General features: G+C 44.8%; 1 protein-coding gene and 1 long non-coding RNA gene across 5 annotated transcripts in view; one reads left to right on the top strand and one right to left on the bottom strand.

Moving 5' to 3' along the window:
* Positions 1–25,672, bottom strand: part of PHRF1 (PHD and ring finger domains 1) — a 606,102-nt gene extending 580,430 nt beyond the window's left edge. For all 3 annotated transcript variants that reach the window (XM_069223077.1, XM_069223079.1, XM_069223078.1), the window contains exon 1: positions 25,510–25,672. The gene's annotated coding sequence lies outside the window, so the exon portion shown is untranslated. The remainder of the gene's footprint in view (positions 1–25,509) is intronic.
* A 61-nt stretch (positions 25,673–25,733) lies between these two features.
* Positions 25,734–26,652, top strand: part of LOC138284373 (uncharacterized) — a 72,808-nt gene continuing 71,889 nt past the window's right edge. Inside the window, exon 1 of one of the 2 annotated variants that reach the window (XR_011201387.1) lies at positions 25,734–25,828. This is a non-coding gene — a long non-coding RNA (uncharacterized lncRNA). The other variant, XR_011201386.1, reaches the window with a different exon arrangement.

The following is a 26,652-nucleotide window of genomic DNA, read 5'->3' as shown; positions in this document are numbered from 1 at the left end:
GGAGGAGCGGGATCTATATTGGCAAAAACTGTTGGAAGCCACAAGAAGGAAAAACAGGCATGAGCTCTGGAAAATCATAAATAATGTCATAGGTCTAAGACTGCAACCAGCGGCATCCAACATAACCCAAAAAGTTTGGGGGGGGTCTACCTGCAAAAAAATTTTTGGCGATGCCAAGGCAGTGTTACTAAAACTAGGCTGGGGGTATACAAATATATATACTGCCCAGCACATTCCCCTTCCCCCCTCCTCTCTCCTGCCAAGCAATCATGGCAGGGCATCAAGACTGAGCTCCCAGACTTAACGGCCTACCACAGGCCATCTATAAAAAAAATCTGCAGTACTGGCAAAGCACCTGTGCTTGCTCTTCAATCATGTTATTTTCCATCAGGTGATCCCCAAAAGCTAGTGGGGCTCAATAATAATCCCAACATAAAGCTGGGAACAAATCTTTGCCATCGAACCATAGGCTGATTGCCTTGATGGACGGGGAGGCAAAATATTTTGTATCAGTGCTACTGGCCAAGCTCACCGACTGGGCAGAGGAAAAACTCCTTAGTGCCTCCAAATCAAACTGTTTTTTTTTTTTTTTTGTGGCTTTATTTTTTTTCCAGGGATACAGGAAAACCAACCAATGTTTTCATGCTTTCCCTCATAATTGATAAGGCAAGGAACCAGCGCAAGAATTGACATATTCTTCGTGGACTTTCAGTCTGGTTTTGATGTGGTATCCTGGGCAATTTACTCAGGCGCAAAGTCCAGAAAGCAGCATTGCACCAGTGCTCCCAAACGTCACACAACAAATTGATTAAAAAAAAACAGTCTTGGGGCGGGAACAACATCCTGGCAGAAAATAAATCCCAACAACGGTTTGAAACAAGGCTGTGGTCTCGCGCCATTCCTGTTCAATTGATACCTGGCAGAACTAACAACATTTAACAAGGTAAACTCTCCAGCCATGTAAAGGTTGCCTCCAGAGACTAACAAACCTCGAAGCGAAGTTCTCAGAAACACAAGAGTTAAACGTCACATTAAAAAAAAAAAAAAATCTCTATCAGCAACGAGAGGTCAGTGCCCATATACAGTGAAGCGCTGAAACCAGTACTGGAATACAAATACCTGGAGCTAATATTTGAGGCAAAGAGGCACTTTTGCAGCACATAAACATTCAAAAATAAAAAGGAACAATACCATGTTAGCTGCATTGTGCGTGTTAAGGAACTGTCTCTCCAGTCTTCGGCACAGGTTAGTGCAGTGAAGCTTGACCCCTCCCTAACATACCATACTAAAGCAATCACTGGGGGGTTGGGGAGAACAATTGGAACCAACAAAAACTCAATCAATGATAGGCGGGTGTTCTGGCTGCCGCGCCACACATCGCCAGTGCAAGTAAGGCTAAAATTCAGACTGTGCAAACAAGACATGCCTGGGCACTTACCTAAAATGTGTTACAAAATTAAAAGAGCACAGGAAGAAACACTGTACAACATCCTGTGGAAAGCCTTATCCTGTACACGAAAATATGAAACTAGCCATGCAAAGGCTGCAGATACAGTGGTGAATTTGGTGGTGACAAAATAAACAAACCTCCATGTTGATGGACAAGGCGCTGCTTTCCAAAAGATACCAGGCATGGATGACGACTGGTACGTATAGCTTCTTGAAACAGCAAAGCTATCTGGGGGAACGCTTCGAACTCAAGGCGAAACTGAAACTGATGGGCTATAGAGTGGGTGGCTTTACCATTTTACAACATTTCCTTCCCTGGATAAGTCCACCTAACGAGACTCTCTGTCACCCATGTAACTGCATGAGCGAGGATTTAACGCATATTTTATGCATATGCCCAGCACTGATGAAGAAATAAAAAACGGCCATTAAAGTATAATTTTATACCAAAAACAAAATTGCACATGTAGGCCGCATGTAATAGCCTCCCTCCAAGGAGGACACTTAGTCCTCAATGGAAGATTCTTGAAATGTATTGTCTTATCCAAAAACAAAACCTGTCAATTACACAGCCTCTACAAATGCGGTCCAATCTTAGGTCGTCAGAGTTAGTAACGTAAATTAAAGCAGAGCCAGAACTTTAAGCCTCTTCTTATACACGGTTGTAAATAGTGAGGCCTAGTCGACAAATTGAAGGAAAAGGTACAATCTAATTTTTAACAAGTTCATAGTATGTGTTTATACTTGAGAGATTGAACTTTATCTGTACAACTGCACTTTAAAACTGTAACAACTTTTTAAAATCTTGATAGCGGGTAATACTTAATTTTCGGTATGTTTATAGTTTGTTTTTATACTGAGAGAGTGCCCCCCTTTTACGCAACTAGCCCCTTGAAACCATGAGAACTTTTTAAAACGTTGATTGGTGGTACAATCCCTATTGATTCATGGCACACTTCCACCGAAATTATTTACAAAATGATTCATCTGTTAATACTGTTTTTGTGCCAAAATTTGATTAACTTGTATAGGCACTGTATCATGGTGTCATTTAGACTGATATGTAAAAAAGAAGTTCTAAGCCGGTGGCGCGGTCACCATGATTTTAATTCTAAGTTTTATTTAACTGATCATTCTCTTTGAATGAGTGAATGTGAGGGGGCAGAAATGTTTAATATTTTCAAAGATATGGAGCATTTCTGGTCTCCTCTTGCACTAGGGCGCTCTGTGTTGCTAACGCCAATGAAGGCACCATAGAGCAAGGGTATCCGTGTTAAACCCCGCATTGTTTTAGTGCAGGATGGGGCCCCTTAACAGGTTTTCCTCTTCGTATGTTGCCGAATGCAGCACATGTGGAAAGAGGAACTAACAAGGGTAAATAAAGATATTTTTCCTTGTTAAGCATCAGTGGAGAAGTGTAGTATTTTGACACATTCACAGGTTTACAAGACTTTGTAAATCTGGGAACGCGCCAAAATCCATGGATGAATGCATGCTCCACCCATAGAACCCCTTCCCAAAGCAACATAATGCTAGGCAGCTCTATGGATTACTTTGGGTTACTTTGTAGCACAGCTTAGTAAATAACAAAAATGGTGTTGCTCCAGCACTGCCCCACATAAATGACGCAACTTACACCACAGCTCACATCTGCTCCATCTGCCCCAGCTGTTTTAAGAAATGCTGGAATGCAGACAAAGTTTATAATTGTTGAAATGATATTCCATATAGAAGCAATTGCTCCAAGAAAAGGACTAGTTTGTATCCACTGTATTTAACTGAGGCTTTCTTGGCCTTAAAAGACAATTACTCTCAGCATTCATGACTGTCCGTGTGAATGCTAGTCTTGAAAACCAAAATTGTGGTAAAAGCAGATCTTCATGATAATACATTAACTTCCATTTACTTTACTCCAGCAATAATGAAGCAACTGAAAGGTAACTTATCTTCCAAAAACTGGCCTTAGACTAGTGGCATTCAGGAATATACTCAAGAGAGATAACCAGAGCACCCCTATCTATGGTGGGACACTTTTCTGGTATAGCTAGTCCTGATTCCTTGGACATATTGAGAGATTTGTTAGTGGGTGTACATACCCTTCCTTCATGTATTGGAGGGGTGGGGGACTATGAGGAGAAACTCACAATCCGTTCCCGATCGACCATGGTGATCTGTTAGGGTAGCATATTTCCACAGCTGTTGGATGGAAAAGATCCACTGGATAACACCCAATCACTTCATTGATAATGCTTAGGCTCCCAACACCAAGAAACAATCCCAATCTGTCTTGTGTTCTTGACTGCTAGTTTCTGAAACAGGTTTTTGATCCCACTGGGTCTAGTCAGCCAGCATGCTCTCTGAAATCTGTTAATAAACGATACATTTACAGGATTCACACTCCAACATTAACATGCCCGGTCACTTCGTGGAAAGTGAGTATGCTATGAGTTACCATGACCTGTAAAATTCTGAAAAGCACAGAAAATAAAAGTCCTATGTCACCAAAGAACAGGCGAGCAAAACAACATATCCAATATAAACTTAAGAAACAGTAGGTTTTATCAGTCCGAAGACACAGCTGGCAATTTGTTAAATGAACAGTCTGATCAAGGTGTGGGCCGGTCTGAATCACAGTTATAAGTAAAACTCAAACGCTTTGCCTCTTCTGCCATAGTAATCATAAAACCACCAATAATAAAATATTGAAAAATTAAATTTACTTTGGAGTGAAACTGGGTGAGAAGGTGAAATAAAAAAAATGGCACTGACTTCAGTAGCTGCATGTGAGAAATGAAATGGGCATTTATGGATTGTGCTAAAAGAATGTTTATTGTAAAAACAACTAAAACAAGAGGGAGAGAAATGTATCACCACTGAGGGGAGACTTATGAGCCTGTCATGCAAACAGACCGACACAAAGGGTGGTACGCAACGTCAACTCTCAGAACATTACGAAAGGCTGTCGCAAACATTTACAAGCAGACCTCAACGTGAATCTGGGCTATTATACCATGCCTTTATTTTTCTTAACACATAAACAAAATTAAAACAACACAGTACACTATTTGTTGCCATACTGGATCACAGATTTCATCCACAGATGGAATGTATAGTGATTACACCCCCCACCCGAGTAGTGCCTCCCTACAGAGAATGGAGCCACATCCAGGCGGTAGCGAGAGCATCGAGAGACATGGGAACCTTCATCACAACGGGATTCAGCAATAGTAAAGTGTCTTCTAAAGACCTCTCAAACAAGCCACACTTATGGTTTAACAGACAAAAACTGTTTTTTAGTCGCACAAGAGCATCCACTTATTTTGTAAGAATAACTTAATGAAATTCAAATATAAATTTACATAATTTAAAAACCAAGGAGTAACAACACAAAACTTAATCTATGCTGAATTTGGCTAACCAATCACTCCTGTGAGAATTCATCTAATAATGTGGTTCCCAACAAAACTGCATTAAGATCGCCTGCACGTCCCTTCACCTTACTCCAACCTAAACTTGTTTGAAAATGAATCTCCCTAGAACTTGGTGTCGCCTAACACTAGTCACTCAGAGCTTAAAAGTACCACCAATTTTTTAATAACCTGCGTTACTGCTGCAAAGCGCTTTCAAGTGACTTGCGAAGGCTCTCCACACTAACCCAAATCCGTGTATCGACTAAGTAAAACTGAACTAGCTCTCAGCTGACAAAGCTTTGTATTTGGTTTGAGTCAATTCTACTTTCTTTAGCACTTACATTCAATTTATTTTTGACAAAATTCTAATGATCCACTATGGAATCAGTTTAGGAAATTAACCATTAATTCTAAGCATGATCCGAATCCTAACAAAACTGTCTCTGTACTTTGTTTTTCAGTTACAAGATTGATCCTTTGTGGTTTATGGCAACCACTCATTGTCTTTGTTTGGTGGAAATTATTTCAATATTACTTTCAAGAACTGCTTCCTTCACTGTAAATTGAGGGAATGCTTACTCATGCAATTTATCGTTTTCTGGATGCCCCTGTAGTATGCAATTCTGTAATTGTTTATATTGCATCACTGAACGCCTCTGGAATAAGAAAATACATTTGTGATATTTTATATGTAATTTTCTTCACTATAATCTGCAGTTTCAATGCTCATCGATATGGCATTAGAACGAAGAGTGTGTGTTCTCTTACATGTATATCATGTTCTATCTTTGGCATCTTCATGGGCTCATATCTTGTATCCTAAATATACTTAGCCCATTTACCTGCTTCTGTGGTTATTCCAGATTATCGATGCTAAATGTCCTTTTGGTGATGACTGTGGGATATTGCAATAAAGAGAAAAACAGAGTGTAGCCCATGTAACAGGTAAGTCCACTGTAGAAAGCAGTGACTCATAGTAGAGGAAGCCGACGGATGTCAGGAGAGGTCAACGCTGTGGTCTAGGAGCAGGCAAGCAATCAACTGAGTTCAGTATTAGCAAACACATTTAGCTGCGTTAGTGGTTAAAAGAGGCGATCATTGGGTGCTGACCCACGCATGGTCAGGCACGAACCCACCGTTAAGAACAACATATGACCTGTCTCATGGCGTTGTATGCATGGCGTTCAGCATCATACGTGATGCAGTGGCCATATTTGACACATTTTCAAATGTCAACATTAGCCCAGCTCGTCCGTGCTATACAGTGTGATGCCACTATCCCACCTGGTGGCCATATTTTGTTTTAGACCTTTTACACATTTGTATTGAATTGGAAGCTCGTTGGGAGATCTATAAGTACTTAAAAAATAAAATAAATAAAAAAAAACATATTTCAGTTCAGTGGAAGGAGGAAATTATACTGTTATATTCTGAACTGAGGCGAGCATCAATTATCAGCTGTGCACTTTGATTGGCACTTGGTTATCAGAGCATATAATATTGAACATTTACTGATTATTTCTTAGGTGGATTAGTCAGTACATGTTTTTTGTGAGGAAACTGTGCCACAAAGAAAGATAATATGCCATCACACCACAGCATTTCAACACCATTACTATTTAAGCAAAGCTCAGGGAAATAACCTGTTACATGGAAATGGTCACAAATGTGTTTGAGATCTACAATGTTGCAAAACAGATCGATTATAACAGAAGGTTTGCTCTGTGAATTGGGATTTGAAGGACAAAAAAATGTATTTACTGGAAACAAAACCAAACTAAAAGAGTTTGGCCTCTGCAATGAGTACAAGGAGGCAGTGAAAAGATTAGAATGAGAAGGAACCAAACGTTGTTGTGTGAGAGAATTTCTATTCAAGGTAATAAGGTCCTAATTAAACTTTTGATGAGTATGCTGCAGAGTTATGAATTCTGGCTTCAAATTGTGAATTTTAGAGTTTTTATCGTCAACATTTTCGAGATCAGATTGTTTCTAACTTATTTAAAATAGGTGTATTAAACTTTGCTGTGCTGATGAAATCCAGCATAGAAAGAAACAATCAATATTGCAAAGGGTACAAAGAGATCTCAAGGGTCAACTTGAGCCTTAGCTGAGTAGTGATGGAGCAATACTAATTTCAGTCAACAGTGTCAAGAAGGAAAATCACAGATTTCAGACAGAAAGAAAAACAAAGTGCTACAGATTTGGTTGTTGTACACATGTTGGAAATAGTGCTGAATGTCCAGTTCCAGAAAATAAATTCAGCGTTGAAAGAAACCTGGATACTTTTACAGAGATTGCAAAAGTGTAGAAAAGAGAATGAGAGTGAATTATGTAACAGAGAATGTTGAAGCTGTCCGTGACAGTGTATCCAACATTGTGATGATTGTGAAAGTGGAGAATGACACTGGAGCTACACGAAAGAATTACGGTCATTTTGTTACACTGGAAGAAAGAAAATAAAAGCTATGACGTGATTCAGGATCTCCTGTGACCGTTTTAGATGAGAGCGCTTTCAAATAACAGTGGGGAGAAGATTGTTCGAGAAATCAGATACTAATGTGGCGGCCTATGGGGGACACAGTATTTAAAACACTGAGCTTTAAATTGCAAATCTACTACAAAAAAAACATTCAATCTTTACAAATGTTTATGTCTCAAAAGAAGGGAGAGTCATAATGGGTTTGGTAGGTAAAGCATCACCCTAAAAGTACGCAAACACCAGTTCTTATGGATAAGTTATCAAATGATTTGTCTAATTGCTTAAAAGAATTTTGTGTTTTTTTCTGATAAAATCATAAAGATAAAAGGTTAGGAATGGAGAATATTTTTAACAAAGGCTATTCCAGTGGCACATAAAGTCAGGAACGTACGATCAAATTAAAGTTGGAACTTGGTAAATTGTATCAACAAGGAATTATCAAAGCTGTAGATGCTCTGAAACTGGATTTCTGCAAATGTCATAAAACGAAAAATTAGTTCAAGATCATGTGCAGATAAATAAAAGTGCAATGATCTGCTACATATCAAACAAATGCTAACTATGTTGAGAAAGGCTAAGTATTTTATGACAAAGATTACATCTACAGTTGGAATTTATACAGATAACCCCAAAACACCTCCCCGTGAGTCGTGCCTCCCTTCAGAGAAGTGGGTCACGTCCATGCCGGGGCAGCAGTATCAAGAGGTATGGGAGTCTTTATCACAACTTGATTCACCAGCAGTCTTCATCACAACTAAACTCGCCAACAGTAAAGTCTCCATTTCCTCCAAATACCTCTCATACGAGCCACACTGAAGAGTTAAATAGAAATTAATTTGTTGGAGTCACACAAAAGATTCTTCCACGTATTTTGGTAAATAAGCCTAATACACACCAAATCAAGGGGGGAGAAGCCCAAGTTGCCTGACTTTTCAAACAAATCCTTCCAGACTTACACCTGGCTAACACAGCATTCTAGAACCCACACACACAGCAGGCCGGCCTGCCAACACATCAGGCATGCTGGAGGATATTCTAACATGTGCTCATCACTATCGCTATAGTGGCAGAAGCCCGGGACAAGGGTTCAACTCTTTTTAAGGGTGTGATTGTGTTACTATACCAGGATCTGTCCCCTATTGTGAAGACCAAACTTCCATAATCCTTTAATAGCAGGCTTTCTGCGCAATAACGGGATTAAATACAAATGAGGATACCCTTTTTGACTGATCTTTAGTGAAACAAAGAAACCCACATGATTTGCATCATGGAAGAGGCCCGGACCATTTTGGCTCTGGGAGACTCGACAGAGGGCTCTAACACCCAGTTTCATGACTCCTTACCACACCAGACGACTGGCAGACAGGCCCAGCTCCCCTCCAGGAGAAATGCTCATAAACCAACCTCAGATGAGAGCTGCAAAGAACACATGACGCTGCTCCATCGGCTTCAGAGCAATGACTGCCCAGGAGCAAGAAATATGATGACTACCTGGCCACCTACCCCTACAGACTGACAAAACCTGAGAGACTACTGAGCCAGTGTCCCACCGAAGAGCCAGCACCTCCCTTTAATGAATTACTTGGCACAATGCCTAATTACATGACCCGCATACAAGAAGAACCCAAGACTCTATGGTAGGAGAAACGGAGTTACATGTTCTTACCCCAGTCTTACTATCTCTCACCCAGGATCCAACCTCCTCGCATGCAGGCCACTTTAGGGGCTGGAAAAGACATGTGCTGATCTAGGTCATACACTGCCACAACACACTACACTGTCATGATACTCCTCTGGCACGTAAGCCTAAATGTTCAAGGCAGCAATGCCACACAAAACACCTAGCATTTTACTATATGATCAAAGACTCCAATTATGACATCTGCTTCCTGTAAGAGACATCTTCTTATGTGACTGTAATCCTGATGGTTCAACAATAGACAATACTTCTCCTCTGGTTCGAGCAAAAAAGCTGGGGGGGGTGATTTTACTAGTTAGTAAATTTCAAGGACAAGTCCTCCAAAGACAGATGGTGCCATATCTTTATAGCACTAGGGCAGTGGTTTCCAGCCTTTGAACTTCTGTGGACCCCGCCTTATTACTGGAAGTGATGACCCCGACTAAATCATTATTGGGATCCGGGGACCGCAGCCTAGATATTGTTGATGTTTTGAACTGCAAAACAACACAGAAACAAGCATACCATCAAAGACATTTCATTCACTTTAGAAACAAATCACATGCACACTGCCATTGCAGATTGTGTGTGTTGGTGGGGGGAAAAAAGGCAACGTTGGCATGGTACCCCCCTCAGGGTACAATGCACACAAAACATTGCCTGTGGCCTAGGTAAGTCACCCCTGTAACAGGCCTTAAAGCCCTAAGGCAGGGTGCACTATACCACAGGTGAGGGCATAGCTGCATGAGCAATATGCCCCTACACTGTCTAAGTCCATTCTTAGACATTGTAAGTACAGTGTGGCCATATTAAGTATATGGTCTGGGAGTTTGTCAAAACGAACTCCGCAGTTCCATAAGGGCTACACTAGATACTGGGAAGTTTGGTATCAAACGTCTCAGAATAATAAACCCACATTGATGCCAGTGCTGGATTTTTTTTTTTTTTTAAATGCACACAGAGGGCATCTTAGAGATGTCCCCTGTGTTTTACCTAATCCTTCAGTGCATGACTGACTGGTCTGAGCTAGCCTGCCACTGAGAGACGAGTTTCTGACCCCCCTGGGGTGAGAGCTTTTGTGCTCTCTAAGGCCAGAAACTAAGCCTGCACTGGGTGGAGGTGCTTCACACCTCCCCCCTGCAGGAACTAACACCTAGCGGTGAGCCTCAAAGGCTCAGGCTTTGTGTTACAATGCCCCAGGGCACTCCAGCTAGTGGAGATGCCCAGCCCCGGGCAAAGGCCCCACTTTTGGTGGCATGTCCAGAGGGATAATTAGGAAAAACAAATAGGAGTCACCACCTCAGCCAGGACCACCCCTCAGGTGTCCAGAGCTGAAGTGACCCCATCCTTGCAGAATCCTCCATCTTGGTTTCGCAGACCCGGACCAATAGTGACAGGACTTTGCTCCCCTCCCCAAAGGGAGTGAGCACAAGCAGGGTGTAGCCGCCCTCAGGGGCAGTAGCCACTGGCTACTGCCCTCTAACCCCAAAAAATGCCCCTTCATCTTGTATTTAAGGGCTCCATGAACCGAGCTAGTCAGATTCCTGATGACCTCACAAGAAGAAGGACTGCTTAGCTGAAACCCCAGCAGAGAAGGAAAGTAGACAACAACTGACTTGGCCCCAGCCCTACCTGCCTGTCTCCTGCTTCAAAGAACCTGCAGAAGAAAGGCGACGCGTCCTGCAGGTCCAGCGACCTCTGAAAAACCTCCACGACTACCTGCATCACAGAGGATCACAAGCTAAAGAACTCCCACCTCACTCCAGAAGCACGAGTCCTATTCACTCTGCACCTGGCGCCCACGGCCCGAGTCCAGGTGGCCCAACTGACAAGAGAGGACCCCCAGGCGACAGCGACCAAGTGCCCACCCTGGGTTGACCTCTTCACCCCTCCATGACAACGCCTGCAGAGGGAATCCCGAGGATCCCTCCTGACCGCGACTGACCAGGATGAAGATAACTGACGCCAAAGGCCCCACTCCACCCGCAGCACCCAGGCCTTGGAGAAAATCGACATCCGGTGCAGCAACAATCAACAGGCTGCCCTCTTCCCTGTCCGACTGGTGGTGTGCCGGAGACACCCCCCCCCTGGACCTTGCCTGCAGCGCCTGACTGACCCCAGGGGTCCCCTCAGAGTTCCATTGGGAACCCGACACCCTGTACCCGGCTGCCCTAGTGCTGCATGTTTGGTGCCTACTTGGGGCCCCTCCAGTGCTCCTCTAAACCTCCCTGGTCTGCCTTCCGACAACACTGGTACTTACCCAGAAGCAGACCGTAACCGGAGTACCCCCTGTCTCCATAGGAGCCCACATAAAAATCGCCAACTTTGACCTCTGCCCCCGGCCGGCCCCGTGTTGCTGGTGGTGGGTGTTTGGAGTTGACATGAACCTCCCCAACGGTGGACTACCTATAACCCGGAGAATGAAGCTGTAAGTCTTGTACTTACCTCTAAAACTGTACCTTACTTTCACCCCCCACGAACTGTTCTGAAAATGCAGTGTCCACTTTTAAAATAGATATTCTCCGTTTTCTTAAAAACTGTGTACTTGACTAAAGTGAAACAAAGTTACATTGATGTCTATGATAAGTACTTCCCTGCAACATTATTTACTTCTGAGCAGAGTCTTGTGGTTCTAGTTATAAAGTAACTAAGGTACTTTTCTATATAAAATCCTATTGGTCTGGAGTTAAGCCATTGAGTGTGTGTACAACAAATGCTTAACGCTACCCTCTGATAAGCCCAACTGCTCGACCACACTAGCACAAATAGAGCATTAGTATTATCTATTATTGCTTCCGTCAGGCCTCTGGGGAACCCCTTGACTCTGTGCCCACTATATCTCATTTTGATATAGTATATACAGAGCCAGCTTCCTACAATGCACCTGCACTGCTCCCACGAATCAATCTGAGAATACTAATTTAATTTTTAGCCTTCAATTTCAAACTCCTTGACATTTACAGTACGTTTTAAAATTGTCAATTCTACATATAGCCACTTTATTTACATACTTTCCTAAGTAGTCATGGACCACCGGGGCTCTCTGGCCCACAGGATGGGAACCACTGCGCTAGGGCTCTTCACTTCCTCTAAAGACACCGATTTCATAGTGAGTAGGGACTTCAATATTGTTCCAAATACATCCCTAGATAGATCAGCGCAAAAAACAGGTCAGTCATGGACTTTCACACCAGAAGGCCTGCGATGGTTAAATGACATACACCTGAAGGATATTTGGTGCACCTGGAACACTGCCTCTGGGAGCTATACCGTTTTCTTTGCCTCTCACCAGACATACGCTCAGATTGATTCCATTCTATTATCTCCACATCTCCAAGCAGCCACCACCCGGGCAGATATAGGTGATCCAGCACTATCCAATCACACTCCCATTATGAGCTCCTTCCAAACACCGGGGACAGCCGCTCCCAATAGGACATAGTGACTCCACAACAAAATAATGTATGAATCTAGCTTGAAGAAACTCATGGAGGATGGTCTAACGCATCCTTCAAATAAACAACACCCACATCTCTCGGTTATGGAAAACACTGAAGGGAGTAATCAGAGAGGCACTACTACCACTCTCTGCAAGACTTAACAAGGCTAAAAGAAACATACATTCTGACCTAGGACAAATGAGAATCTTAGAAGAGGTACACAAAGAAAGTGGTACACACACAGTATGCAAAGACAATTGGCCCTCATCTGGAAGCAGCTCAAAATCCTAGATTAGGACAGGGCTGAGTTTGCCCTAATCTGAACTAAACAGAAATTTGCCCCAACAGAGTCTGCCCTAATCTGCACTAAACAGAAATATTATGCAGGGGGCAATACGGCAGGGCAACTCCTTGCCCCCTTCGATTCCACCACCTTCCCGGAGAGCTGGAAACATGCAGAGATCAACGCCCTCCTCAAGAAACCCAAGGGGAACACAAAGGACCTCAAGAACTTCCGGCCCATCTCCCTGCTCCTCTTGCTGGCAAAAGTCATAGAGAAGGCTGTCAACAGACAACTGACCCACTTCCTCGAGGAAAACAACACTCTGAACCCTTCCCAATCCGGATTCCACAGCAACCACAGCACCGAAACAGTTCTCATCGCCATCGACGACATCAGAACCATACTGGACGGTTGCGAAACTGCAGCCCCCATCCTCCTGGACCTCTCAGCCGCGTTCGACATCGTCTGCCACCACACTCTCAGCACACGTCAGCAATGCAGAAATTTGCGACAGAGCCCTAGACTGGATCACCTCCTTTCTCACTGGCAGAACTCAGAGTAAGCGTCCCTCCATTCCGCTCTGAAGCCACCAAAATCATCTGCGGCGTACCCCCGCGTTCGTCCCTCAGCCTGACCCTCTTCCACATCTACATGGCTACGCTCGCTAACATCGCCCGATTTCACAACCTCAACATCATCTCATATGCCGACGACACCCAGCTGATCCTCTCCCTCACCAACGACACTGCCAAGACCAACCTCCACAATGGAAGGAAGGCCATCGCCGAATGGATGAAGAACAGCTGCCTCAAACTCAATTCTGAGAAGACTGAGGTCCTCATCTTTGGCTCCACCCCCTACGTATGGGATGACTCCTGTTGGCCTGCCACAATCAGATCCGCTCTGACTCCCACCGACCATGCACACAACCAAGGATTCATCCTGGACTTCTCATTATCCATGACCCAGGAAGTCAACGCCATCACCTCCTCCTGCTTCAACACCCTCCGCATGCTCCAAAAGATCTATAAATGGATCACCATGGAAACTAGAAGAACAGTCACCCAAGCCCTCGTAAGCAGCAAACTGGACTACGGCAATGCCCTCTACACAGGAACCATGGCCAAACTCCAGAAAAGGCTGCAACGCATCTGCATGCCTCATCCAGGACATCTCTGCCACTGCCGCATCACAGGCCACCTGCGACCCCTTGTAGGAAGTTGGCTCTGTATATACTATTTCAAAGTAAGAAATAGTGTGCACAGAATCCAAGGGTTCCCCTTAGAGTTAAGATAGTAGCAAAAGCAGATAATTGTAATGCTCTATTTTGTGGTAGTGTGGTCGAGCAGTAGGCTTATCAGAGGGTAGTGTTAAGCATTTGTTGTACACACATAGGCAATAAATGAGGAACACACACTCAAAAAAGGCTAACACCCAGCAGAGGCCACTGACAGCTGTCAGTGGCCAGAACCACACCTTTAGCTCTTCACCTACAAGTGAAGAAGCTACGTTACAGGCTTCTTTGGGTTCAGGGTGCCTGTCTGCTGTGTTAGAGTGGGGGGTTACTACATCTTCTAGTAAACACCCTTCTTCCACTCTTTCTTCTGTTAACTGAGGAGCCACACACTCAGGTTTAACAGTTGCCTGACTAGTCAGGACTTTTTGTGGGTCAGGTTGGACTTTACCAGTGCCATTTTTGGAGTTCTCCCCTACTGGAACAGAATCTCCTTGGCTTGCTGGAACCTTGGCTAAAGGTTGTCCACCTTTCCTACACTGTTTTGTTTTCTTTTTCTTCTGGGGCCTACTTGCAGTAACTGCAGGGGCAGCACCTCCAGAATCCTTGGGAGAGGACTGGCACTGAACCAGTTCCTCTCTTGGGCTCTGACTAACCTCTGGATAGTCATTTCCAAGGAGACAATCAAGTGAGAGGTCTGTACTGACTACCACCTTCTCAAGCTAAAAGTCCCACCCACTTCTATGGGCACAAAAGCCACAGGCCTAACAGTGACCCTGTCTGGGCTAACGCTTACTCTGCCAGTCTCACCTAGGATGTACTGGTTTGAGAACACCAGCCTGTCATGCACAATAGTATGACTAGCACAAGTGTGTCTCAGGGCAGTGGCTGGGATTCCATTCACCAGTAGGTGGTAGAAGTGTCTACTTCCCTCTGGAATCTCCAACTCACCCGTTGGGCCCTTTTTCCAGTTGAAGGCTATGAAGACCTCCTCGACTGAGGAGTCTTCCCCAATCGCTACACTGGTCACCCCTGGGACTTTGTTAGGGGGTTTGTTTTTGGGACAAGAAGTGTCCTTGGTGTGGTGCCCTGCCTGTTTACAGTTTTGGAACCATGCCTTAGTGGCATCCCAGTACTTCCCCTGGTACCCACCTTTGTTTTGGGTTGTGTCTTGGGGCCCACCCACCTGGTCTGGTTTTTGGGGGCCTACAGAGGACTATTTTTCTTTATTTCTAGTGTCACCCACTTTCTCCTGGGGAGGCTTTGTAACCACTTTCTTTTGGTCACCCCGAGTGGAAGTTTTGGTTACCCTAGTCTTGACCCAGTGGTCTGCCTTCTTTCCCAATTCTTGGGGAGAAATTGGACCTAGGTCTACCGGATACTGATGCAACTTTTCATTGAAGCAGTTACTTAAAATGTGTTCTTTCATAAACAAACTATAAAGCCCAACATAGTCATGCATTTCCAGTTACCCAACCATCCAGTGTTTTCACTGAGTAGTCTACAAAATCAACCCAGGTCTGGCTCGAGGATTTTGGAGCGCCCCTGAACCTAATCCTGTACTCCTCAGGGGAGAATCCAAAGCCCTCAATCAGGGTAGCCTTCATGAGGACATAGGATTCTGCATCTTTACCAGAGAGTGTGAGGACTCTATCCCTATACTTTCCAGTGAACATTTCCCAAAGGAGAGCTCCCCAGTGAGATCTGTTTACTTTTCTGGTTGCACAAGCCCCCTCAAAAGCTGTGAACCATTTGGTGATGTCATCACCATCTTTATATTTTTTTACAATCCCTTGGGGGATTTTTAGGATGTCAGTATTCTCCATGACCCTATTTAAGTTGCTGCCACCATTGACGGGAGCTAAAACCATCTCTTTTCTTTCCCTTTCTATAGCTAGGAGCTGTTTCTCCAAAGCCAATCTTTTGGCCATCCTGGCTAACAGGAGATCATCTTCATTGAGGCTGCCCTCAATGTTTTCAGGAGGCACTGGACTCCCCTATGGAAGAACCAGTCTCCCTGACTAGGATTTGAGGAGTCAGGGTTTGAGGGACCCTGTTTTCCCTATTTAGGACAGGAGTGGGGGGGGGGCGGGGGGTTCATCCTCCTGTTCACTAATTTCCTCATCTGAAGGATTATCCTCAGAGGGGTGGTCCCTTATGAACTCTCCCAAAAGCTCCTGGAGCTGTACTTTGATAGGTTTGGACCCAGTTTTTATCTTTTTTAATTTACAGAATCCTTAACTTTGACATCCTTAGATACAGGTAAGGGGTTAGGTTGAGTTCCACCACCATCTCTTCTGTGCTAGACATTACTTTGCTAGAAGTTGGGATACTTTTTAAGAATCTAAAACTATCTCTAGAACTTAATCCAAACTTTTAAACTCTAAAAGAAATGCTAACCGGAACTTACACAAGGCCCTAGCAGGACTTTTAAAATTTTAGAAAAATAGCTCAAATTGCACAAATCAGTTTCTAATGACAATTTTTGGAATTAAGCCGTGTGATCACGTATTGGCTGAGTAGTCCAGCAAATGCAAAGTCTCAGACCCCACAGCTGATCCACCAATGTAGGAAGTTGGCTCTGTATATACCATTTCAAAGTAAGAAATAGCGTGCACAGAGTCCAAGGGTTCCCCTTAGAGGTAAGATAGTGGCAAAAGTAGATAATTCTAATGCTCTATTTTGTGGTAGTGTGATCGAGCAGTAGGCTTATCAGATGGTAGTGTTAAGCATTTGCTGTACACACACAGGCAATAAATAAGGAACACACAAAGACTTACTCCAGGCCAACAGGTTTTTATATTGAAAAATATATTTCCTTAGTTTATTTTAAGAGCCACAGGTTCAAGATTTACAGTTAATACTTTAAATGTAAGGGACTTCACTTAGATACTTTAGGAACTTTGAATGAAAACAATATCATGTACAGTCTTTGCAAAAATAAGCTATTTTCAAAGTAGACACAGTGCAAAAATCAACAGTTCCTGGGGGTGGTAAAGTAAAGGTTAGATTAGGAGGTAAGTAAAACACTTACAAGTCTCAGTCCTGGGGCATAGGCAGCCCACCGTTGGGGGTTCAAGGCAACCCCAGAGTTACCACACCAGCAGCTCAGGGCCGGTCAGGTGCAGAGGTCAAAGAGGTGCCCAAAACACAGACGCCTATGGAGAACAGGGGTGCTCCGGTTCCAGTCTGCCAGCAGGTAAGTACCTGCGTCCTCGGGGCAGACCAGGGGGGTTTTGTAGAGTACTGGGGGGGCACAAGTAGGCACACAAAACATACCCTCAGCGGCAAAGGGGCGGCCGGGTGCAGTGTGCAAAGCAGGCATCAGGTTTTGTATAGGTTTCCATGGAGGGACCCGGGGGTCACTCTAGCGGTGCAGGCAGGCACAGGGGGGGCTTCTCGGGACAGCCACCACCTGGGCAAGGCAGAGGGTCGCCTGGGGGTCACTCCTGCGTTGAAGTTCGGTTCCTTCAGGTCCTGGGGGCTGCGGGTGCAGTGTTGGTTCCAGGTGTCGGGTCCCTTGTTACAGGCAGTCGCGGTCAGAGGGAGCCTCTGGATTCCCTCTGCAGGCGTCGCTGTGGGGGCTCAGGGAGGTCGTCTCTGGTTACTCACTGGCTCGCAGTTGCTGGGGAGTCCTCCCTGAGGTGTTGGTTTTCTGCAGGTCGAGCTGGGGGCGGCGGTGCAGAGTGTAGAGTCTCACGCTTCCGGCGGGAAACGTGAAGTCTTTGGAAGTTGCTTCTTTGTTGCAAAGAAGTAGCTGATTTTGAACAGGGCCGCTGTTCACTGGAGTTTCTTGGTCCTGTCCTCTGAGGCTTCAGAGGTCGCTGGTCCCTGTCGGATGCGTCGCTGGAGCAGGTTTTCGAAGTTGGACACAGGCCGGTAGGGCTGGGGCCAAATCAGTTGTCATCTTCCTCCTTCTCTTCAGGCTTGTAGGTCAGCAGTCCTTCTTCTTTCTTTAGGTTGCAGGAATCTAGTTTCCTAGGTTCTGGGATGCCCCTAAATACTGAATTTAGGGGTGTGTTTAGGTCTGGGATGGCAGTAGCCAATGGCTACTGTCCTTGAGGGTAGCTACACCCTCTTTGTGCCTCCTCCCGGAGGGGGGCACATCCCTATTCCTGTTGGGGGAATCCTCCAAAATCAAGATGGAGGATTTCTAAAGGCAGAGGTCACCTCAGCTCAGGACACCTTAGGGGCTGTCCTGACTGGTGGGTGACTCCTCGTTGTTTTTTTCATTATCTCCCCTGGACTTGCTGCCAAAAGTGGGGGCTGTGTCCAGGGGGCGGGCATCTCCACTAGCTGGAGTGCCCTGGGGCATTGTAACACAAAGCTTGAGCCTTTGAGGCTCACTGCTAGGTGTTACAGTTCCTGCAGGGGGAGGTGTTAAGCATCTGCACCCAGTGGAGGCTTTGTTTCTGGCCTAAGAGAGCACAAAGGCTCTCATCCCAGGGGGTCAGAAACTCGTCTCTCAGCAGCAGGCTGGCACAGACCAGTCAGTCCTGCACTGAAGGATGCCCTCTGTGTGCATTTTTTTTATAAATCCAACACTGGCATCAGTGTGGGTTTATTATTCTGAGAAGTTTGATACCAAACTTCCCAGTATTCAGTGTAGCCATTATAGAGCTGTGGAGTTCGTTTTTGACAAACTCCCAGAACATATACTTAATATGGCCACACTGTACTTACAATGTCTAAGAATGGACTTAGACACTGTAGGGGCATATTGCTCATGCAGCTATGCCCTCACCTGTGGTATAGTGCACCCTGCCTTAGGGCTGTAAGGCCTGCTGGAGGGGTGACTTACCTATGCCGCAGGCAGTATTTTGTGTGCATGGCACCCTGAGGGGGGTGCCATTTCGACTTTGCCTTTTACTCCCCACCAACACACACAATCTGCAATGGCAGTGTGCATGTTTTAGGTGAGGGGTCACTAAGGGTGGCACAACACATGCTGCAGCCCTTAGAGACCTTCTGTGGTCACAGGGCCCTTGGTACCACTGGTACCTTTTACAAGGGACCTATCTGTGTGCCAGGGGTGTGCCAAATGTGGAAACTGGTGCTTGGGCCTGGTTAGCAGCATCTCAGCACACTTCTCAGTCAAGTCGGCATCCGTATCAGGCAAAAAGTGGGGGGTAACTGCAACAGGGAGCCATTTCCTTACACCCCTGCACTGGCTCCAGTCAGTGAAGAGAACCACCTTCAAACTCCTTACCCACGCTCAAAAGGCACTGCACAACACCGGACCAGAATACCTCAACAGACGGCTCTCCTTCTACACCCTGACCCGACCCGACAGCTCCGCTTCGCCCGACCTCGCAACCGCCCCACACATCCGCACAACTACAACCGGCGGCAGATCATTCTCGCACCTCGCCACCAAGACTTAGAAACACTCTTCCCACCCACCTGCGTCAGACCAAGGACTTCCTTACCTTCCGGAGACTTCTCAACACTTTACTGTTCAAGCAGTAGCAGCCCCCCTCCCCTCAGTGCCTTGAGACCCTCATGGGTGAGTAGTGCGCTCTACAAATTCCTTAACTGATTGAGTGCCTACAGATTGAGGGCCAAGATCCACAAGGGAAGGCTCACTGAAATCCCAACAAGAGAGGGCCGCAGAACCAACAATGATGCATAAATAGCCAGGGCCACTTGAATTATGCGTCAGGAGAGGGCCAAATTATGCAGCAGGGTTGCTTAATTATGCAGCAAAAAAGGCAAACTATGCTGCATAATGCTGCACATTTTGTAGTACTACTACTTGATTATTTCATCATTTTTAAACTTAGTAACACCATATGGGCACAGGTTGCACCTTATTAGTAGCTGTTTAACACCCAAATATAGCAATAAGCAACCAAATGATGACCAGCCTAGCTTTGCAAAGTTATTTCTACTTTTTAACTGTTTGAGCTACAAACTTTTTTTTTTTTTTTAATTTACAGATTATCGGCAGATGATTATGTGGCAAATGCGGCAACTCTATAATTATACCAAAATTGCTGCAGCCGCACAATGACATAATTCCAATGGCCCTCGATATAGCACAAGCATTTGAACATTTCTAGGTCAACCTTCAAGCAGCAGAGAAGGTGGAACTTCAAGAGGTCAATGCATCTCTCTTCGAGGCTCACACCACACATTACCCAGCACCGGAGGCACTTGTGTTGGAGGCTAACATCCATATAGATGAGACCACTGCCCAGTTCCTACCTGGCAAGGCTCCAGGGAAGGATGGGTTCACCCCTGGCATCTATAGAGTATTTAGCACCCAACTAGAACCTATCCTCGCCTCCTTTTATAACTCCTTTGGGGAAGCGGCAACTCACAGAACCAAAGCATAAAGTGATGATCACAGCGTTCCCGAAAGCTGGGAAGGATCCCAAGTTATGGTCTTACTACCAACCAATATTCCTGCTAGATATTGACAACAAGCTCTACAAAGAAATTCCTGCTGCTCAACCCATGAATCCAAGGCCTCATGGGTCCGGATCAGTCGGAATTCATACCAGAAAGGGGTTGTGGCAGTAACACTAAATGAACATTACACCAAACTGATAAGGCTAGTTGCTCCCGAGTTCCAGCAGTGACACAGTGAAGGCATTTGTTTGCATGCACTGGCCTTTCCTGAGGCAACTACTAGACAGGGGGGAGTCTCAGCATGAGATTCTAAACATGGGTACTGTGAAGCTACTCTAGCCCCATAGCCAGGGTGAATGTCAACATCCTACCCTCACAGGGCTTTGCAGTAACCAGGGATATGCACAACAGATTCTTGCTTCTCTTTGCCCTACAAATGGAGCCATTGGCTGAGTGAATATGGGTTGGTCTGCAGATCAAAAGGTCTTACCGTAAGCCATCAGGAGCACAAAATAGTCCTGTATGCAGATGATGTAATAACTTTTTACCCTTGTTACCAGCTCTCCTACAGGAACTGAAGGTGTTTGGTGGGGAATCCAGTTTCAAAGTAAATATCCTGAAAATTCAGGCTCTCAACCTTACTGTCCCAAAGGAAGATAAAGCTCAGCAGGACCACCACTACCCCATTCTCTGGGCGACCCAATGGGTACCCTACCTGGGGCTAAAAATGTATTTCTCCCCAGAGAAAATAGTGGAAGGTAACTACGTGCGCGCTCAGCTCTGCAGTCCTAGAGATCAGAAGGCCTTGCATGGCCAGGCAGAATAGCTGCTTTGAAAATAACCCTCCTCACCAAAATACTCTATACAATGCAGACCCTCCCACCACAACCACCTCCTCCCATCTAACAGACGAACTACAGTTTGTGACTGAGGCTTTGTTTGGGAAGGTAAGAAACCGCACAAGGTGACAAAGGCCTAATTATCCGTAAAGGGAGGCTTGTGCTTCACCCATCTAAACCACTTCTTCCTCGTCACTCAACTGTGGTTCATTGTGAAATGGAATAGACACCTTATGGAGAAACACTGGTGCTTCATTTACCAAGCCATAGCAGGGATTCATATCTGGAAAGCTTCCCAGCTCCCCGAAAATCACTGACCCCCCAGGAGTCTACAGATCACCTGTTATGTAAGCATCAGTTGAGCATGGGACAGGGTCACTGTCACCAAGAGCCTGTCCACCAATCTTCCCCGCTCACGTCCATCATCTAAAACCAACTTTCCCACCAGCATTATCAAGCCCAAACTTCCATAACTGACAAGAGGCCAACTGCAAAGAATTGGTGATCTCTATCACACTGGGCGCGTGGACTTTTCCCACCATCAATCCAAGCAAAGATTCCTGGCAGAAGAGCCCTGGCATTACATCACCATCAAGCACTAGGTTCCCCAACTTTCGATCCAACCCCACACCAGCAAACAATTCATGGAATTTGAGAAATGGTTGAGCACCAGAAAATAGGAGATAGGCCTACCCTAGGACATCTCCCAGTTCTTTAACAAGGCTTCAGAATCCATTAAATCCCTGTTCCAGAGGTGGTGGGAAGCAGAGCTGGACCACCACTTCACCCCCAAGGAATGGACTGACATCCTCCATAAAACATGCACTTCTTCCTTCGGTGCCTAAGGAAAAGAAGTAATGCTTAAGCTACTGTACTATTGCTACAATAGTGAAATGGAAACCTAACAGTTCAGATGGCTGTTGGTACAACTGCGGATACACAGGCACATTGACTCTGCTCTTCTGGTGCTGTCCCAAACGCAAGCAGTACTGGAAGGAAGTGCTGAGAGGTGTCAATTTTGAAACAGACATCCCATGTCTTCCCAGATATGTCCTCCTCAGACTTCCCAACGCTCTGACCTACACTCTAACAAAGGCAAAGCAATAGCAACGGCCTTGTGTGTGGCTAAACAATTCATCACAGCCAAATGGAGCACAGACACACTGCTGTCCCAAGCGGACTGGATACATAAACTGTGGAAGATCATAAAGATGGAAAAGCTTACAATTTTCCTGGAAAACAAGTTGCCTCAATTTGATAAAATGTAGGGCCCATGCATACAATTTTGGAACAAGACTTTTGTGAACTCACTTTCCTCTTCACTTGAGAGGACTCCGGCTTACATGGGGCAAGCTATGCTTGACCAACACGACAAAAAAATGATCACAGTGGGTATGATGCACTGTAGGATCCTGTACGCCTACACGAAATATACTGTGGTACAGTGAAATTTGGTGAGAGGGTCCACACTTGCTGGGTTAAAATCGCCAGATATCCTATCCCTTTCTTCCCCACCCTCTTTACCCCCTTACCTTCACACCCTGTTCTCCTAATGTTATGTCTCACATGCCTTTAGATGTAGGTGATAGCTTTTGTTACCAGACAAAATTAATAAAAAAAGATTTGAACTACAAAGATGTCAAGGGAGTCTTAGCAATTAGATGATATTTTAATGTACAGCATGATATCACTGTGCAAAATTCCTTGGTGCAAACTGTACTATCGAGTCTTAGAGGCATTAAATATATTTATTCATCCCACTGACCTGCTTGTGTGTTATTGCTTGATTACTGATGCTACTTCATTGTCATAATGAAATGCAATATAAAAACGTAATTTCTTCAGTCCATATAAACAAACCCTTATTTCAATCCATGCGACAGCAGGTGACTGCCTGAGCACCCTAGGAAACCAAAACAGTACTTTAATTGAGCAACAAACTTTTCAAAATTGACCCACCCATGATTGTATGTGCAACAAACAATTAGGAAATCTGCCGATCTACAGCCCACCTACAAATATTTCTCGTAACCATATAACTGACAAAATCCCACAATTGTAGCACTGGGCCTCCATGATAAATCTGTCAGCAACTTAGGAAAAACACAACAGTGTAAGCATAACACCAACAGAATTCCACACAACTCATTTTTTTCTTTAGCAAAGGACAGCAATGTCAGCTTTCTCCTGAGTGCAGCAGGCATAAAGAAATGTCTTTGAAAACAAAACAATTTCCACATGCCACTATTTATTTTAGCTCTTGATACAGTGCATCAAGACCTAGGGCACAAGGTGACAAAGCAATTTACAGCATGTATAGGAGCTGTATTTCCCAGGGTGCTTGCTAACTTTTCTCACTCTAACTTCAATGTAAGAGGATTTATGGGAATCTTCCTGGATACTGGGGGTAGTAAAAAGGTTTTTTCTAGCAAATAACATGTAAATGAACAGAATTCGTATTTCTGAAGATATCAGAATTAAGAACACAAATAAAGCACAATTTTTGTTATTTCTGAAGTGTGTTGGAAACAAATACTTTAATATAATCAAAACAAATCACTACACTAGGTGATGCAATTTTCACACCTTTTTGTCTGTGCACTGCATAGTTTTAATAGCGAACCTGCATGACTGTAATTTTAATGGTCATTTCAATTGAAAATGTGTTGTCTGTAATGGCTGTTTGCCGCCACACCATGAATACTCCACTGTTAACCACTTCACTCTGCACCACTGTACTATACTGTGCAACACTCCACTACACCAGTCCATGTCACTGGACTCTGCAACACTCCACTCTACGCTACCTCACACTCTCTCTCTACTCTACCTTGTATCATTCTATGCCTCTGCACTCTATGCCACTCCAGTCCAGGCCACAACAATCTACTCTGCACAACTCCACTTTATGCCACTGTACTCTACACCCCTGCACACTATGCCAATACACTTTATTCTGTAACACTCTGCTTACATACCTGCACTCTACACCAATCCACTGTACGCCATTCTAATGTTCTCTTCACCACTGTACTCTACACTACTTTACTCTATGTCATTATACTCTATGCCACTATGGGCAACTGCACTCTACCTTGCACCACTCTACTTCACGCCACATCACTGTACTCTATGCCACTGCGCTCTACACCACTTTATTTCACTCTACACCCCTGCACTCGGACACCCCACCTGTCTACACTCTAATCTGCACTCTTCACCACTGACTTATATGCCACTCTATTCTGCACTATTCCACTCTACAGCCCTATACTCCACTCTGCACCACTGTATGCTACTCTGCACCACTGCATCACTCAACTCTACGCCATTCCACTCTGCACCACTCTGTGCCATTCCACTTAAATCTATGCCACTCCATTTTGAGATGCTGCGTTGTACGCTGCTCAATTCAATACCACTGCACTCCACGCCACCCTACACAACTCCTCACTATGCCCCTCCAATTCTTCACTCTACAACATTACCAAATTCTTCACCATTTCACTCTACAACACTCCACATCTTTCTCCTCTACACCAGTAACTTTTAGCCATGCTGAACAGCAGCCACGCTGGAGTACAACATAGCTCAAACAAATTGGCAAAGGCAATAGCTCTGGCATAAGCGAGACCTATTGGCTATGCCAAGGACTGTTGATAGGTGCAGGTGATGGGAGCTGCTCAAGTAAGGTAGCTAAAGCCAATACTCTGCAATGTAGCTAAATATTATGTTTCCTGAGCAGCAGTTTTAAGTCCGTTGCCGATCTTGCCCATTTTCACTTCACGGCCCAGTAGCCCTAGAAGTGAGTTTCAAAAATTGGAACCGTTCACTCCTTTGATATTACTGTCTTTTGAAAGGGGCAAATACATTTCAGCAGCATTGCGAGTTGCTACGAAATTCAGAAGATGAGGCGCACTCTGCCTCTGGCCATAAAAGCCGAGTCCAAATCAATGACACCGCCTCAAATGGCAATAGTGAAAACGCTTAATTTCTGGGACAACACAACGTTTCGGTTTCACAGGTGAGTCCAAATACAAAGCATTGCCGTACTCGAGACTCATAGCAATGACTCCTTAAACTGAGGCAGTGTTTACAATATCATGCTTAAACCAGCAGCATTTAATAAAGAGTGTCCACTAGCCCGTAAAGAGTATGGTAGGTGAGTTACCTATGATACTTAAAAATGCATCTCATTCACCGTCTCAGTTCAGCTCGACTTAAAATATAAGTGGAGCAATCCGACTCCCGACATCATACAAAACTGTGAAGAAACAGTCGTTTTTTACGAAAGGAAACTATGGTACACTAGTGCTCGTATGACACCACTAACCCGTACTCACCAAGAATCCGTTCGATACACCTTCCCCGGACTAATCCAGATTCAGTCAACCGTAGGTTAAAATGGGGAGTCGGGGTCAAACGCCCCTTGTAACAGGGTCTCACTTTCACTCAGAATTCCGATTTCCTGTCAACTGGGGGTGAACAACAAATCCTGCAAAGCAGCAAGGAGGCCGGGGCGCGCTGGCGTGATGTTCTCAGGAAGCGCCCGCCTAACTCCTTCCGGGTCATGTCCTAGCTCTAAACGTCATAGGTTTCTACTGCGCTTCCTTACCGCCCCCCCTTATTTCTTTCGCGAGGATTTAAAGCACAGGTTATGGTGTGAGTTTCGTTTTGGTTTGTGACGTCTACGTGGTTCCTATCTGTACACCGCCGCAGGAGAGTTGGAGGCTTTCAGTGGGCCCTTCCTGGTTGGTTTCCATGGTTTCGGCACGGTCGTAGTATCTTTTCTATGTCTATATTTCGTACTCTTTAATGCAAGCTTCCCGTGGACTCAGAGCAGAAATTCGGTAACGTGGCGTCCATATTGAAATACTAACAGAGGGAGCTACGTTAATAGGTTGATATAGTTTAAATCTAGGAACGAGCTTTCCCATTGATTATTTCTACGGACTATTTATAATGGATAGCAAATGTGATTTAGCTTAAACGTGTTATGTTATGTTAGGCCCTGATTTTTTTTTTCATTGAAAAGATCATTAATATTAGAGCCAATATTCCTCCTAGTACTACCGTGGCAATAACTTCTACGTCAGATTGCACCTCAGCCATAATGTCTGTTCTGCTTGCTATCCGCAAAGCGTGCCTCCAGGACCTCCTGATTAAGGTAAAATCAGGTTCTCCAAATGACCCCTCCTATACCCCGGGGGCCTAAAAAAAAGTTTTTTTCTTGCTTCATTGATTCAGCTATAGCCTTTCTCAACATTCCTTGAGTCGTGGCCAGGTCCCCAGCTTTTTTAAGGAGGTGATTGTGATCCCTCTATTATAGAAAGCTGGCTACAATCCTGACATTCTGAACTATTGCCCGATATCTCTGCTTCCCTACTTGGCTAAGGTAGTTGAGGATCATGTAGCCAATTGCATCTGTGCATTAGTGGAGTCAACAAACTTCCTTGACCTCCATCAAGCGGGCTTTTGACGTGCCC

This window comes from Pleurodeles waltl, chromosome 3_1, assembly GCF_031143425.1.
Source record: "Pleurodeles waltl isolate 20211129_DDA chromosome 3_1, aPleWal1.hap1.20221129, whole genome shotgun sequence".
In the NCBI taxonomy this organism is placed as follows: domain Eukaryota; kingdom Metazoa; phylum Chordata; class Amphibia; order Caudata; family Salamandridae; genus Pleurodeles; species Pleurodeles waltl.
Note: the sequence above shows the minus strand (reverse complement) of the source record. Positions and strands in the feature narration are given on the sequence as shown.